General features: G+C 43.6%; 1 protein-coding gene across 3 annotated transcripts in view; it reads right to left on the bottom strand.

Annotated features, from left to right (window-relative positions):
* The window catches only part of CDH11 (cadherin 11), a 140,609-nt gene that overhangs the window by 73,697 nt on the left and 52,320 nt on the right, over positions 1–14,592 (bottom strand). For all 3 annotated transcript variants that reach the window (XM_036897754.2, XM_036897755.2, XM_036897756.2), the window contains exon 2: positions 7,334–7,458. The gene's annotated coding sequence lies outside the window, so the exon portion shown is untranslated. The remainder of the gene's footprint in view (positions 1–7,333; positions 7,459–14,592) is intronic.

The raw sequence follows: 14,592 nt of genomic DNA on the forward strand, positions 1-14,592 counted from the left end.
GACTCTCAAGAAACCAAGGCAGTCGGGGGCAAGAAGTGAGAAACCCTACCCTATGGGAAACCCCACCCGGAAAGAAGAGATCTTCTCTGCCTACCCAGACAAATGGGGACGGAGAGGGAAAGCCTGTGCCACAGAATCAAGAGGGAAGGGTGACAGCAGGTTCAGGGGCCACCAGCAATGCACATAGATGGAGAGCAAATGGGAGGGTGGGATGGGGGCTTCAGGAAATGAGAGGGGTGGGCCCTGGACCATGTTGATTTTAGAAACCAGGCGGCGGTCCCTGCAACTTATCCTGTGAGGGACTGCAAGCTTCTGAAGCTTGGGGTTTTAGAAGCAACATGATACAATTTGGATTTTAGAGAAATCCTGCTGCAGTTTGGCAGAGGACTGTGGAGAAGGAACTGGCCGTGCTCCCATGTCCCTGAGCACCTGCCACCCCGGCTGTTCCCAGGTGAGCGCAGGCTGCCTGCTGCATGGCAGTCCGGCTCACACCCCTGATGAGAGTAAAATTACGTAAGTGACAGAAGCCTTTTCTCTCTTTGCCCAAAGCATGATGTAAACAGTGTAGGGGCAACGAATAACAATCCTCCTGGGTCCATTTTCCAAGTGGAAATTCTGAAGAGAAATTGCAAGTGTTGAGAGGTCCAAAATAGTATCTGTTATGGACAGAAATCTGGTACTTGAGGAAACTTGTGAGACATTCATTTAGGTACCTCCTCACTAGCCCTGGCAAGTATGTGGCCGAATTTTTAAATATTCGTTTTCTTGGGGAAAAAAAAAAAAAAGTATAAGAATGGTTGCTATGGCAACACAACAGCATTTCCAGTGCTTAGATTCTAAAATTTAGAGCCTCTTGAAAAGATGAACTCACTGGCCCCTCCACAATTTTTCTAAAGCTTCCAAATGGAGGCATCTGCCAGGTGTCCGGCTGCAGCCTTCCACATCCTCAGCAGTCACAGTTAATTGGTGGCAGATTTTTGTATGGCTTGTTACCTTTCCTTTTCTTCTCTCTCAAACTTCCTTGAGCTCTGAGTCCACCACAGGGCACAGGGTAATTTGGGTTAATGGCCTTCAGAGGACATGGTGATGCTGTGACTTAGGAATCACATGGGGCCAGGGAGAGCTGATGGGCAATGGTCTGATTTTTGCCCTGAAACACTGGGGAGCAGCTGAACGTTGCTGATGGAACCAAGTTCAGGAAAGAGGCAGGCTTAGAAGGAGGTCAGGGGATAACCCCCCAACACTGGCATACGAGTCCCATAAAAATAGGAATGACAGTGGTCTTGTTCACAAGTACACATGTGGATTTAGCCCAGAGCAGGCAGTCAATAAATATGTGTTTAATGAATGAATGGCCAAGAAGTCATTCTTTGGAGATTCCACCCCACCAGTCAGGCTCTCCTGTTTTCTTCTGCTGAAATATATCTACATGTCTGCCATCCCACAGATCTTAGTCACCTAGCCTGCAAAGAGCATGCACCTATCTTGGCACAAAGGATGAAAGGGTGCCACGAACACATTCAGTAGTTATTTAATGAGTGAGTGAGTGAATGAATGAATCCCTGAAAACAACCATCCTAGGCCCAGAGCATTTGGTTGCAAAACCCTATCACGCTGTCTTCTTGGGTTACTTCCTGCCAATCACAGTATTCAAAGTCCCTCTCATGATGAGGACAAACTGTGCCTTGCCATGGAATGCAGGGAGGAAGTGCACAGATAACTTGATCAGTGTTTAGGTGCTTTCATCTTTCAAAAGAGGGAATCCTACACCAGGACTTTGAGGTGCGATATGTTACTCTGACAAGCAGAACAGAAGAGCTGTACTGTCTAAATGGCTGGTTGTCGGAAATGTGATTAGATTTCCACTGGACTGTCTGCTCCTGCTCTGGACCACCAGGCCCAGGAGGCAAGTGCAGGGAGGATGCTTGGCTGCCTGCGGCACTCACTTCTTGCTGAGTGAGCCCTTGAGAAGGCAGGGCAAAAGCCTTTCCCAATGTTGAGCACAAGGTGGGTACCAAATGGCCCAAAGAGTGTCCCTCCTGACATAAGGCATCTCAGAGAAACTGACACTGAGAAGAACATGTTCACGGGTTGAAGCACACCTGGGGCATCTCACAAAATAAGTGCCTCTGAGCAACTGACAGCCAAGCTATACTTTGATTAGGGATTATATCCATACAATTGTTGCCCAGAAGATGGCAAAAATGGCTTAAAAAAAAATCAGTGACTCTAGATGAAGGGTTTGGAAGAGTTCATTGCATATTTTTGCCACTTCTATACACTGAAATGTATTAAAATTTTTTAAATTTAAAACCAAAGGAGAGCCAGCAAAACAAAAAAGGGGAAAAATAAAGTGTTCTTTTTAAAATCAAGATGTAGAATAGTGTGCATAATAATGTTTACAGTTGAATACCATCTACGTATACAAATGTGGGCAAAGTGACTGCATAGGTATGAGTGGTTGTAACTTCCAGAAAGTCTTTGGACAGTCACAAAGAAAACCAGAAATAGTAGTTGCCTCCAGGGAAGGAAATTCATGGACTAGATGATAGGGACTGAGGGGCCCTTAATTTTTCAGAGATGAATTTTCATCTTTTGAATTTCAAACCAACTTTATCTGTTGAACTGTCTCACCTATTTAAAGATAATGAAAATGAAAACAAACCAAGTGCCAGGTCACGACAAACATTGGCTCAAGGACATCAGTACTGCTGTCATTGCCTGGAAACTCCTTCCTGATCTGCTAAATTCCTACTCATGTTTCATGTTTAAACCCAAAGGTCACCTGTTCACTGAAGTGTCCCATGATTTCCTTGATCAGAGTCAGTCCGTCTGCTCCTGTGGACCTTGGAGCCGGCTAGAAGGAACTCTACTGTGGCTCTACCACAAGAAGGGGAGATCTTTTATGGCATGACTGTGACTTCATCATATCCACAGATGCATGTGCATTTGGCTTATTGTTGATCTCTAGTACCTAGTCCAAGGGCTCAAATAGGAACAGTTCTCAAGAGACAGTTGATGAGTGAATGTATCCAGGGCCCTTTTTGTCTCTCCCCATGGTTACCTCCCATTTGGTTTACACATTCAGCTGTGTACTGCTGCATTAGACAGAAGCTGCTAGGTCTCCTTCATAACCCAAGTAGAGATTTAGGGTATGGCCATACCAAATGAACTGTGATGTAATTACCCTCCAACTTGGTTAAGACTGGAGGACAATATGCAAAAGAATTACTAGAGACAGTGCTCAGGAGCAGAGACTCAGACTGTAGCCACTGTGAATCAGGTGGACCTCGGCAAGTTCATTAACCCCCTGAAAAATATCTTGGTGACCCCACAGACCAGGCCAAGTTCTGGTGAGGTCAAACAAAATCACGAAAGTAAAACACATGGCACAGTGCCTGCGCATGGGCATGCTCATTACATATCAGCTCTCACTGTCATCATCAGAAGTGGTCTCTACATTTGGTTCCTCATTCATTAAATAAAGCAAGATCAGAGAACCACAAGGTTCATTGGCATGTTTCCTTCAGTACTGATTTGGGCAAAGGTAGGACATTTGCATTGCCTGGCACATGAGAGTTTCCTATAATTCTTAATTGTGTGAGTGATAGTCTCATCACACCCATGAAAGACCTCAGCAAAGTAGTCAGCAAGGGAACCGAGGGTCTGTTTATGATTCTAGCACACCAGCTACAAACAGATACGTGGCCTCTTTCTCTACAGTGGTCTACATCCCGAAATAGGAAATGTGCATTCACAAACAGACCCAGCAAGCACAGGATGGATAGGAGGTAGGCTGCCAGCATTTCAAACTGTCAGGGACAATGCAGAGCCTGGTGGACACTCTAGCACAGGTGAGCCGTCCTCCCCATCCCCCCCCACCCCAACAACACAAACACAGGGGCTTCTTGGGATTGATTTTGGTGCAAATGAAAGATAACTGAGTAATCTGTGACCAGCAGCCCCTGCTGATTGTCACTCAGGAGGATCTCAGTGTGTGCATGCTTCTCATGAGCATAAGGGCACATACTTTCCACTTCAAGATATTCATAAGTGGTACCTCAGTGCCCTATGAAAAGCCCAGCAAGGTAGCAGGGCTGAGAAGCCCTATCCTGTAACTAACCAGGTAATTTCTCCCCTGCTCTGGGGGATATAGAAGTAAGAAAAGTGTACCAGGAACAGAGGCTAAGTGGATTTCCCCAGAAGTCAGCCTGAGTTGACCCTGTAAGCCCAGAACACCACACCACCATTCATTAAGTCTTTCTTGTTCTGGCTTGCTCTCTCTACCCCCATATTTCTCTCTTTTCACATCCTGCTCGGGTTTTGAGTACTTTATACTTGGATTTTGAGAGCTACTTGACTGTAAGCTCCTGGAAGGGGAGGGGAGGCTCATCATAGGCACCTGTTCTAAAAATGCTGATTGGGGATCATGAATCTGAATCTTGGTTAGTTCTGCTTTCCAAAACCTTATAGTATAATCATGAACATGTCTTTTCCTCTCTCTAGGAAAAAACAATCCTCTCTGTAGAACAAAAATCGTATCCTGGAAGATGAAAGGGCCATTCCATCTGTACCATGCTGTGAAGTATTTTTTTTTAGGGGTGCTACAAGGGTTAGGGCAATTTACCTTGCTCTCCTTTGAATGAAAGATGTGCCAAACTCTTGAATATAGGCTTTTCTTAGTTTCTTAGTGGAAAAAAACGGTCTAGCAGATTTCATAGAAGATAAATTAAATTCAAGTACTTCCTATTTAACTTCTGACTCTGTTCCACTGATCCCTCATTCTAATTGTCCCTATTATCTAGAAAAATAGGAAATGTCAGTCACATGTCCTCCTAAAGAATTCACAGGGCTGATGAAATGAAGAGACCTATTTGGCTTGGCTGAAATGAGATGATCATCATTCACAGACATTTCCACAGGAGGGATGTGTTTCGTCTGCTGAGCCAGGCTTCAGAGCAAATGAATACAAGATATGCTAATGCTGCAAGCTGGCCACACAGTTTCCAAGGCATAATGGTGCATTCGCAAGGGAGTGCAGCTCTGTGCCAGGAAGAGTGTTTTCAATCACTGGTTTATTCCCATAACAAACTTTGATAAGAGAGCAGGGGAGAAGAAATTGGGGGTGGGAGGGCTCCACAAACAGAAATTTTGTCCCCAAACAGATTCACTATAAAATATGAGTGTGAAACACCTAGAAAACCACCAAGATTAACAGGTCCCAGCCACAGAGAATGACCATCTTAATGATGCATGGACGTGAGATTTAGGATGTACAAGGTACAATGGACGACCATTGTAATGATAGCCTGTGCGGGCTGCAAGTAGACCCTCCAGCCTTAGGTGGAAGAAATGTTTTTTGTTCATAATGTAGCAGATTCATTCACGGAAAAGCAAGAGAGAGGAGTGGTAAAAGACATAAGCTTGAGCTAAAGTCAGAGTTCCCAAGGATAAAAATTTCTGAGGATAAAAATTATGTCAATATGGCCATCGGTAAGTTACTCATCTTTTCTAAGACTCACTTTTCTCATTGGGAAAATCTTAAATATGAATGGTACTGACCACCTTAGGTTTTGTAAGGACTGAGGGAGGTGATACCTCTTGTGCCTGACACACAGTTAACACTCAGTCAATGCCTGTTACCTGCCACTGTTACGGCTTCTCTCTCTGTGGTAACGTTAACACCCTTCCTCTTCTTCTATTCAAAATATACTTAAAGTCTCTAGTCATATACTTAATAAATATTTATTGAAAACCTACTTTGGGCCAGATACAGTGCTTGCAACTGGAAGCATGGTGGTCCCAAAATAAGTCCTGTCCTGGGGAATCCCCAGGCCTAGTTGGGAAGACAGACAACTGAACAATTACAGCCCAACGTGGAAATCAGTAAATGGTGTAATCTCTTATTACTCAAGTGTTGTCTAGGAGACACCCAGAGCTCTGGGGTTCAGAAAGAACTCCTGATGGGGCTCTGAAAATGATGCTTGTGCCTTAGGGTAGAGCCTAGGGTGGACATGCATAGTAAAGGCTGCTTGTGCAGATGCAGTGGCTGTGATATGAGTCTGGACAGAAAAATGGTCCATCAGTGAAGGGTCCTAAGCTTATTGAGGATTTCAGATCTCTAACACCGAAAGGGATTAAGCAGGAAAGTTACATAATTTCTGGACTAAGGGACATTGCCTAGGATGTACGGATCATGCTGGAGCTGACAAAGGAAAAGAAACCCTGGAGAAAAAAACAACTGGTGAGTGGCAGGTGCGGTGATCTTGGAGAAAAAGGATTTGGCTTGCATTTGGATGGTGGCAGAGGGGATAGAGAGAAATAGAAATATTGCAGAGATAATCAGAGAGTAAAATCAAGAGGGATAAATAGGAATCAATTAATTGCTTTTGGAGGTAAAGGATTAAAAGGCACATGGGATCCTTCCCATGTTTCTGATCTGGGTGAATTTAGATGCTACACTGAAATGTGGCACACAGAACAAAGCAAAGGTTGTGGAGAAAAATCATGACTTTGTATTATTTGGCTTCTGCATTTAAGGCACCCAGTGGACACCCATGAGGAGATGAGCCACAGATATATGCATAGATGTGTCTAGAACCCTAAAGTATGGAAGGTCATGTTGCCAGAATTAGCTCTTAAATATCTGCCTGGATATTTAGATGTCTTATAAAAATAGCTCCAGTTACCACTGAGCAGATGGCGAAGGTAAATTGGATTCACAGAATCCTAAAACTTCAGAACTGTTATAGACCCTGAGTTTAACCACTTCTGTGGCCCAGAAAAGAGCCCATTGCCTGAAGGGCACACAGACTGTGAATGGCAGAGCTGGGCCTGGGAGTGAAATCAAACTGCTGGCTTATGATCTAATGCTTTGTATTTTGAGGTCTATAAGGTTCAGCCTCCTGTTAATCCCTTTCCCTGGTGGGATTTAAGCCATCTTGTTCATATTTAAAGAATTCTTTTCAGAAGAACAAAAGGGGAATAAAGCAACAAGGCAATTATCTTAGTTAATGTGTCCAGCTGAGTCTTTGCTAAAGAATTATAATCCCTTTTAATTCATTCTCTCTTCTTCAAATCTCCTATTGTCATAAAAACTAGCATCCTTGTACTGGCCCATAGTAGGTGTTGAATAAACAGAACCCTGTAACAACAGTGAATAACAAATTCCTCGAAGTCCAAGAAAGTAGACCTACTTCCGTCTCAGATTGTTCTTAGGATTTGGTGAGGGTTCAAACCAAGCCAGGTTTGAGGGTTGGACATGGCAGGCAGCATTTCCATCTTCACATATATAGTAACATTTGAATCACTCAGTAATGTTGGTCCATCTTACCTTCTTCACCCATTGGATACTTGCTGCCAATTTCTGTAACACACTCCACCCATCTGATTGGTCACTCAACAAATGACAACAGGAATGAGAGTCATGGGGTCACGGAGCCAAAAATACAGTGATTTCTGCAAAAAATGAAAGGATCATTAGTAACCTAGAAGTTACACTAATCAATAAAGTGATATATTACTAGACACTAGGGGTACACAGTGGCAGAAGACAGACTTTTCTCTTAGAAGATAACAACCCAAGTGCGCTGAGAGAGATGTAAACAACACAAATACATGCAGAGTGGGAAAAACTTGCTATGGATTTAAAGGTACCTGAGGATGATGGGATTAACCACATGTGCATTTGGTACTTTGATAACACAAATAAAAGTAATCATAAATCCAACTTCTTATAACATGTTATGAAATTTTCATGCATTTTCTCTAGCGGTAAGGGAATAGGAAGTCTTAGAGCCAGCTTCTGATAGAACCCACATTCTCTAAGTCCAAAGTTAGTACCTTTCTTCCTAAAATGAGAAGCAGTGCTCTGTGCCGCCTGATCCTCATGGAATGACAGTCTCAAGGGCAAAGAGTGACAGCGGCGGTGGTGATGGGAGATGTCACCCCCAAGCAGCAGACCACAGCGTTGCGCTAACAGAGCCGCGATTCTTCATCAAGGCCGCGTCCCTCTGCACGCCCCTCCCGCGCTACAACGCACTCTGGAGTGTGTGGGGGGGGCTGTGCTCCGCCTGGATTCTGGTCTGATTCATCTTCATATCTCCCGAAGTGTCTAACACATTTCCTAGCCCAGAGCAGCTGTTCAGTGTATATTTGTTGAATGAATGAGGAGAAGACTATGGAGTGTCTGAACAGCTGTCGTCTTTAGAAACTGCAGCACTGAACCGAGGAAGGTGGTGGCTGGCACAGCTTCTCTAACACAACAGCATACAAGAGTTCTTGAATGCCCTTCATCTCCAGAGCTTCCACCTTCTAGGATCAAGTCAGCCTATATGAGGGCTTAATGAGAGTCTTACTCTGACATTATTTATCATACTTCATTTTTTTTTCCCCCAAATCCATTCTTCCTTGCCTAATCTCGGTCCTCTCTAACAGCTCCTCACACACATGCCTTCTCTAAAACAACAAGAAGAAGGAGGCAAGCAAAAACCTGTCTTGGTGAAGGGCCGCAGGTGCATTGTATATCTAAGCACAGCATCTTGATCTGGGTGACCACAGCAAGGACAATAAAACTGTCCTGTCGTGTGCTATTCCCAGGATGCCAAGGACAGAGCAGCACTGGCATTATGCCCAGATGCACATGGTGTCATGGAGAAAAAGCCACATGGGGCAGTTCATACAACACACAACTGAATCAGAGGGACCCTACTTTGTAACGACATTGTCTATTATAAGGAGTGCCCAAAACTGTCCCCTTTTCAAATGAACCACACCCCCAGACGTCCATGCCCCTGTGCAGTCCCCTTCTATGTGCATCTGAGCTGTTTCTGGGTAACCAGTGTAACATGGCAAAAGGGATGCGGTGTTATGATTTCAGATGCTGGGTCATAAGAAACTCTGCAGTCTGTCTTTTGCTCCTGGAAAGCTCGAACTGGGAGACATCAGCTGACATGTCAGAAGTCGGAACACTTTAGACCTCCATGCTGTGGGGAAGCTCCAGCTAGCCGTGTGGAGAAGCTGCAGAAACAGAGAGATGCTCAGCCATCACTAGCTGTTCTGGGAATCTAAGCTGAGGCACCAGATGGTGAGTGAAGGTGCCATCTTGGACATCCAACACAGGCAAACCTTCATTTGACCTCAGCCATCTGACTACACAGAGTGAGATACCAAGTAAACACCACCTAGGTGAGTTCAGTCAATTTGACTGTAGGAGGTAATAATAAATTGTTGTTATAAGCCACTAAATTTGGGGGTGGTATGTTACTCAGCAATGAATAACTATAACTCTATAAACAGGGATGGAGCAGATATCTGCCACAGGCCAGTGTCTTCTCTTTAAATACATATAACTGCCCTGGGTATCATGATCCAGCTAGGTGTCTCACCCCTTCGCTCAAAGGGGCAAGATTCTTGACCAAGGTGCGCAGCCAGTAAACACCCAAGCTGGGATCAGAACACTGTGGTGCTGCCTTCACAGCTTGCGCCCTTTCTGTTTGAGTCCTGCGGTCTCCGGTCAGTTAATAATCCAGCTGTATCTGTGGCCAGTATGTTTTTGAAATTTTACTTTTCAAATCCATAAAATTAATTGATCTCTTTCTTTGCCTTGATTCTTTACCTCCCTGCAAAATACCTCCTATAAAACTCCTTTCAGTAAAAGCCTGATCGGACAATTAAAAGTGTTGATAGGAAAGCAAAAATAGCTGTGTGAATTGTCTATGAATTCTGATCACTGAGAGCATTGGGGAGGGTGGGCTGTGGGTTCTGTAGGAAATGCTGGTATATGACTACACCATTATTTTTAGGAAAGAAAAAAAGGAACATAAGAAATCTAAGATGCTTTTGTGTTTTTAGCAGAGTTGATGGGAAAAGAGAGAGAGTTCAGGGGTTGGGTGTGAGCAGCTTCTTGTTCTTCATCTGTGTTCTTGGATGGAAGGTTCACTTCCTTTCTGTCCTCCACGTCTCATGACTCCAAGACCAGGAATCATGTGCCCCCTTCTGAGCCAGAAAAATACAACCCACAATTGCTGCATCTACTCCTACCTCTCTCAGGGCATCTCCCCTTTATTTCCCAAGGCCTGCAGGGTATCTCGGGCTCTCTCCAAGTACAGGGGCACTGCCTTTCATCAGCCCCTTCCATTGCTGTTCTCAGCCACCCACAGTACTGAGCGCCTCAAAAGCACAGAAACTCATACCATATATTATTTCAGAGAGACTGAAAAATCAAGAGAAAGAACACCATAAAGCCGAGGGTGTAAAGTGGGATGGAGGAGATACTTGACAAACTTATGAGAATCAAGAAGAAAAGCATGTGATGGTGGCGATTTCTTTTGCTGATCTCTGATTGTACAGAAGGTCTGGTACATGCAAGGCCAAGTCCTTCCCTTTGACCCATGGGGCAAGCTGCCACCCCTCTTATAGGATCTCTGCTCCAAATCAACTGTCTTGGCTTAGAGGACAAGCTCTGTGTATGTGTCCTCTTCTAGAATGTGGATGCAGCCACGTCAGTCACATGCCAGGATCACTGTCAGAAGCACAATGACCACAAAAACATGTAGTGCTGGAAGTGGGGAGGGCGGTGAGGGTACAGGCTGAAAGTATATGAACTTAAAATAGGCCCCACTCAGCACATATTTCAGGATCCCCAGGCCACTTACTATTTGCTAAATGCTCAAACAGGTGTGACAAAGGGGTGATGGGTTAAAAGGGACAGAGCTGTCAATGACGGGAGCAGGGTAGCCAGAGACAATGACAGCTCCATTTCACAGATGAAGAAACTGAAGCTAAGTGGGAAATGCCCAAATGCTTAGGGCAAAGAAACACCACAGCGGGACAGGATCACTTACAAGTGACACTTTCCTGCCAGCCTTAGAAACCCGCAAGGAGACCCATTTTGGGGGTGAATCATGCCTATTCCTTTGGGATGTGACCAGAAATAATGTCTCCTTCTTGTTATAGTGACACAATGGGTAATTTCAGGTATTTTGGTATAGAGTTGACAATTAACTATATTACTGTTAAGTAAACAAGTCAAATAATAGGTTTTTGAAACTTTTACTGGGCAAAGCAGTCAAGAAAAGGCCCTATGCATTCCTCTCAGTCTGAAAGCCCAGATTGTTTTGCTGACGTTGCTGTGGGTTTTCTTGCAGGTCAAGGGACAGCGCACTGGCGGAGACCCTGGGCACCTTGCAGACAGGGCTTCTTCCTTCTGTGGGTGTCCCATGTTCCTAACGCTGTTGGTGGGATGAAGACACCAAATTAATGATCCTCACTGGGTGTTTCTCTTTCCTGTTATCGCCCAAGTTCCAAAGCCATATGGTGAAGCATACTTTGTAAGATAGGTCTGTAGATGATAATTTTTTTTTTTAATGGGGGGAAGCAGTAGGCTCTTGAATGTGAGAATTTAAAATCCGTGCTTTGCCTTTTCCAAGCTAGTTTAACTTTGGGCAAGCAAGAACTCTCTGAGCTTCAGGTTCCTCAACCTAAAATGGGGATAATAACAACTATTTTGTAGCATTATTGTGACGAATGGGGATAATAAATGCAACACCTCACTCCGAGCAGGCACTCAATAATCAGTAGCTGTGATTATGAAAAGATATGGATTACGCTTTTTCAACTGTACATGATTAAAAAAATGAGTTTCCCTTTTATTGTATATTTGCTATTCACAAAGCCCTATGGCAGATGTATAACCATTTGTATGGAACTAATATTCATATATTTGCATATGTTAATATGCAATCATAGAACATACAATTCATATTCATCTATATGCATTTTCTACACCATTCTTTTTCATATGTGTATCCTAAGTCTCAAAGATGTTCAGGAATCCTTCTAAGTTCACTTACTGGGCTCAGACCTCTGCTCCAGCTAGGCCGTGGAGGGCTGCCAGCTGCCTATAGCTCACGCCTCCTTGCAAAGTCTCCAGGGCCAGCCACTCAGTGCCTGTGCAGGGCTGACGCCCAGTGTCTGACTGTAATTATAAGAACTCATCCGCAATGAGTTTCTGGGGCTCCAAATGGATTTGACACAGTGGCCCTTTAAATCAAATTCTTAACACGATTATCTTTATTTCTCTTTAGTCGTTTTTCTAAGTAAGCCGTGCCTTTAGAGGCGCCTAACACAAAGTGACAACCGTCACCGTTTTCCGAAGAGTCGATGGACGGACGCAGAGAGAGTCCATTGTCACCATGGTAATTACTGCACAATACCTGAGGGCCAGTGGACAGTCAGGAGGCTCAGGCAGCCGCTGAATTCGACATTGTCCGGGCCTGATAAAAAGATTAGAGGCCCTGAAAAGCCGGGGAGTGGGATCTCACAGCTCTTTCGTGGGGCCCTGAAAGGCCCATTGTGCAGCTACCATAAATTCTGGGTTCTCCGGGCACTTGACAACTGAAGCCAGGGACAATAGAATTCTTGTGTTGAACAAAACTCGCCTTGTCCGATGCCAGTCTTATCAGCCGCATTTACAAATGTCTCTCGTTGTACCCAAATAATTCCCTATTAGAAGGGCTATTGGGAGCAGAACTAAATAAATATTCACAGCCTTTGTAAAATCTTTGAGAAATGAATAAACAAACAGTCATCTAGCATATGAGCAAACCTCCTGCTACTTTACAATTTATCCCGATTTCTTGTCTAAATGATGTAGTTTCGCTTTCTCCCTGTTAACATATTAACAGTTGCAATACTGGAAGCTCCAGTTTTATTTGCCACCTACTACATACCCCCACTCTGTATCGCTTTGGTGCTTCTGCATGCATCTTTTTTCTTTTAATTAATCTTCCCAACAACACTGGGAGGGGCTTGTTTTACTTCGTTCCTACCTCCTAAAAGAGAAGGGAATTAAACTTCAAGGAAGTTAAATAACCTGCCCAAGATAACAGAGCTCATTAGCAGCGGAATGGGAATTCAAACCTAGATTTCCTGTGCTCCACAACTCTGTCTTCCCACTTTGCCATGATGATTTCTCTACTGAATAAAAAAGGAATAAAGAGTTAGAATATGAGAGGGAAATCTAAGCATAACCACTAGAAGCTAACAGATATACATCAAGTCAGTTTATGGTTATAGAGCCTCAGAACGCTTAGAAGGAAAAATTTAAAAAGCCTTTCTTTTTCTCCAAGAGAGTTTTATTTTTAGCCTAAAATGCCAGCCTTTTTACTTTTCAACCTTTTTTTGGTTAGGGGAATGGGGAGAGGGAAATGGCAAGCAAACAAAAATAAATATGACCCGCTTTAGGAAAGGTTTACAGACATCCATATGGTCCACTGGTAAAGTTTTAGAAAAAATTACCGGGGTAAACAGCAAACAGGGAAGCCAGGAAACAGACACATATGCTCCTGAACATTTATCTCTTCTGTAGTTTATTTTATTTTACTTGTTGGCCTTCTTGTTGTGAATGAACAATAGCTCAACATTTGATAGTAATGCACATGGTAAAACAGAAACTCCCTTCTTGATAGAAGCCACCTACCCGAAGGGTAGCAATCTTTACATTAAAAAATTTGATAATATTAAAACTTTCAATGGCTCCCTTTCAGGTAAGAAGATATCCACACTGGTTAGCACAGCTTGTTCACCTCCCCCTGGTCTCACTTCCTGTCCAAGTAAGGCCTGATGTTCCCTGATGCTGGCAAGCTATGCACCTCTGTTCCTCTGCACATACTATTTCCTTGCCTGAGCTCTCCTCATTCACTGTCAGCATCACTGTGGTGGAACTCTCTTCACTTCCTGGGGTGGACTCAAGCCCCCCGATTTCCTTAGGGCACCAGATTGCTTCTTGATTTCCCCCACAGGTGGAGCTCTTTGTTATTAAAGCTGTCTGCCCCTTCCAACACTGCATCCAAGGAAGGTTTGAGCCCCTTGAAGACAGAAACAACATTTAATTCTCGTTTAATGTCTGGCCTCGCTCAGGACCCGCTTAGTTTATTGGTGAAATACATAAATGGCAGTAAACAGAGAATACCCATAAACTATTACTTTAAAAATTCTAAAATTGAAAATTACCATCTTTGTTTCTACTTGATGTTAGATGGCAGGTATGATTTGTAATTTTTTTTAAGGGCTGTAATGTTGTATTCGCTTGGCCTGAACTATTCAGCCTTGATCAAAGCAATGTTGAGCAGTTAGGTTGGTTTTCTAAAATAGTTAAGATCAGTAAAATAGGCTATCATTTTGCAAACAATCAGCAATTAACAAGAGACCAAGAAGTACTTCCTAACTGACTGACAGTAAATCCATGTGTTTGTGCAAGTACTGAGTTTTGCAAAAGTATGATCGATAGTTCTCAAATACTTCAGGTGCCAAGTGAAGCATTTAATCATCTTTGAGTATTTAAGGGCATGATTATAGTCATGAACACATCATGCTAGCTCTTTCAGCCCTTCTACATCCCCAGGAGCTGTTACATAGACACAACTTAATCCCAACAGGCAGAGACGATTTCTAACATTTATTGAGAGTTTGCAATATGCCAGGTCCCAGGATAAGCACTTTCCTATAATATATAATTTGATCTTGTAACAACCCTAGATGTCCGGTGCTATGATTTCCTTTATTTCATGACTAGGAAATGGAGGCACAGAC

The sequence above is a fragment of the Manis pentadactyla genome, chromosome 15, assembly GCF_030020395.1.
Source record: "Manis pentadactyla isolate mManPen7 chromosome 15, mManPen7.hap1, whole genome shotgun sequence".
Classification (NCBI taxonomy): domain Eukaryota; kingdom Metazoa; phylum Chordata; class Mammalia; order Pholidota; family Manidae; genus Manis; species Manis pentadactyla.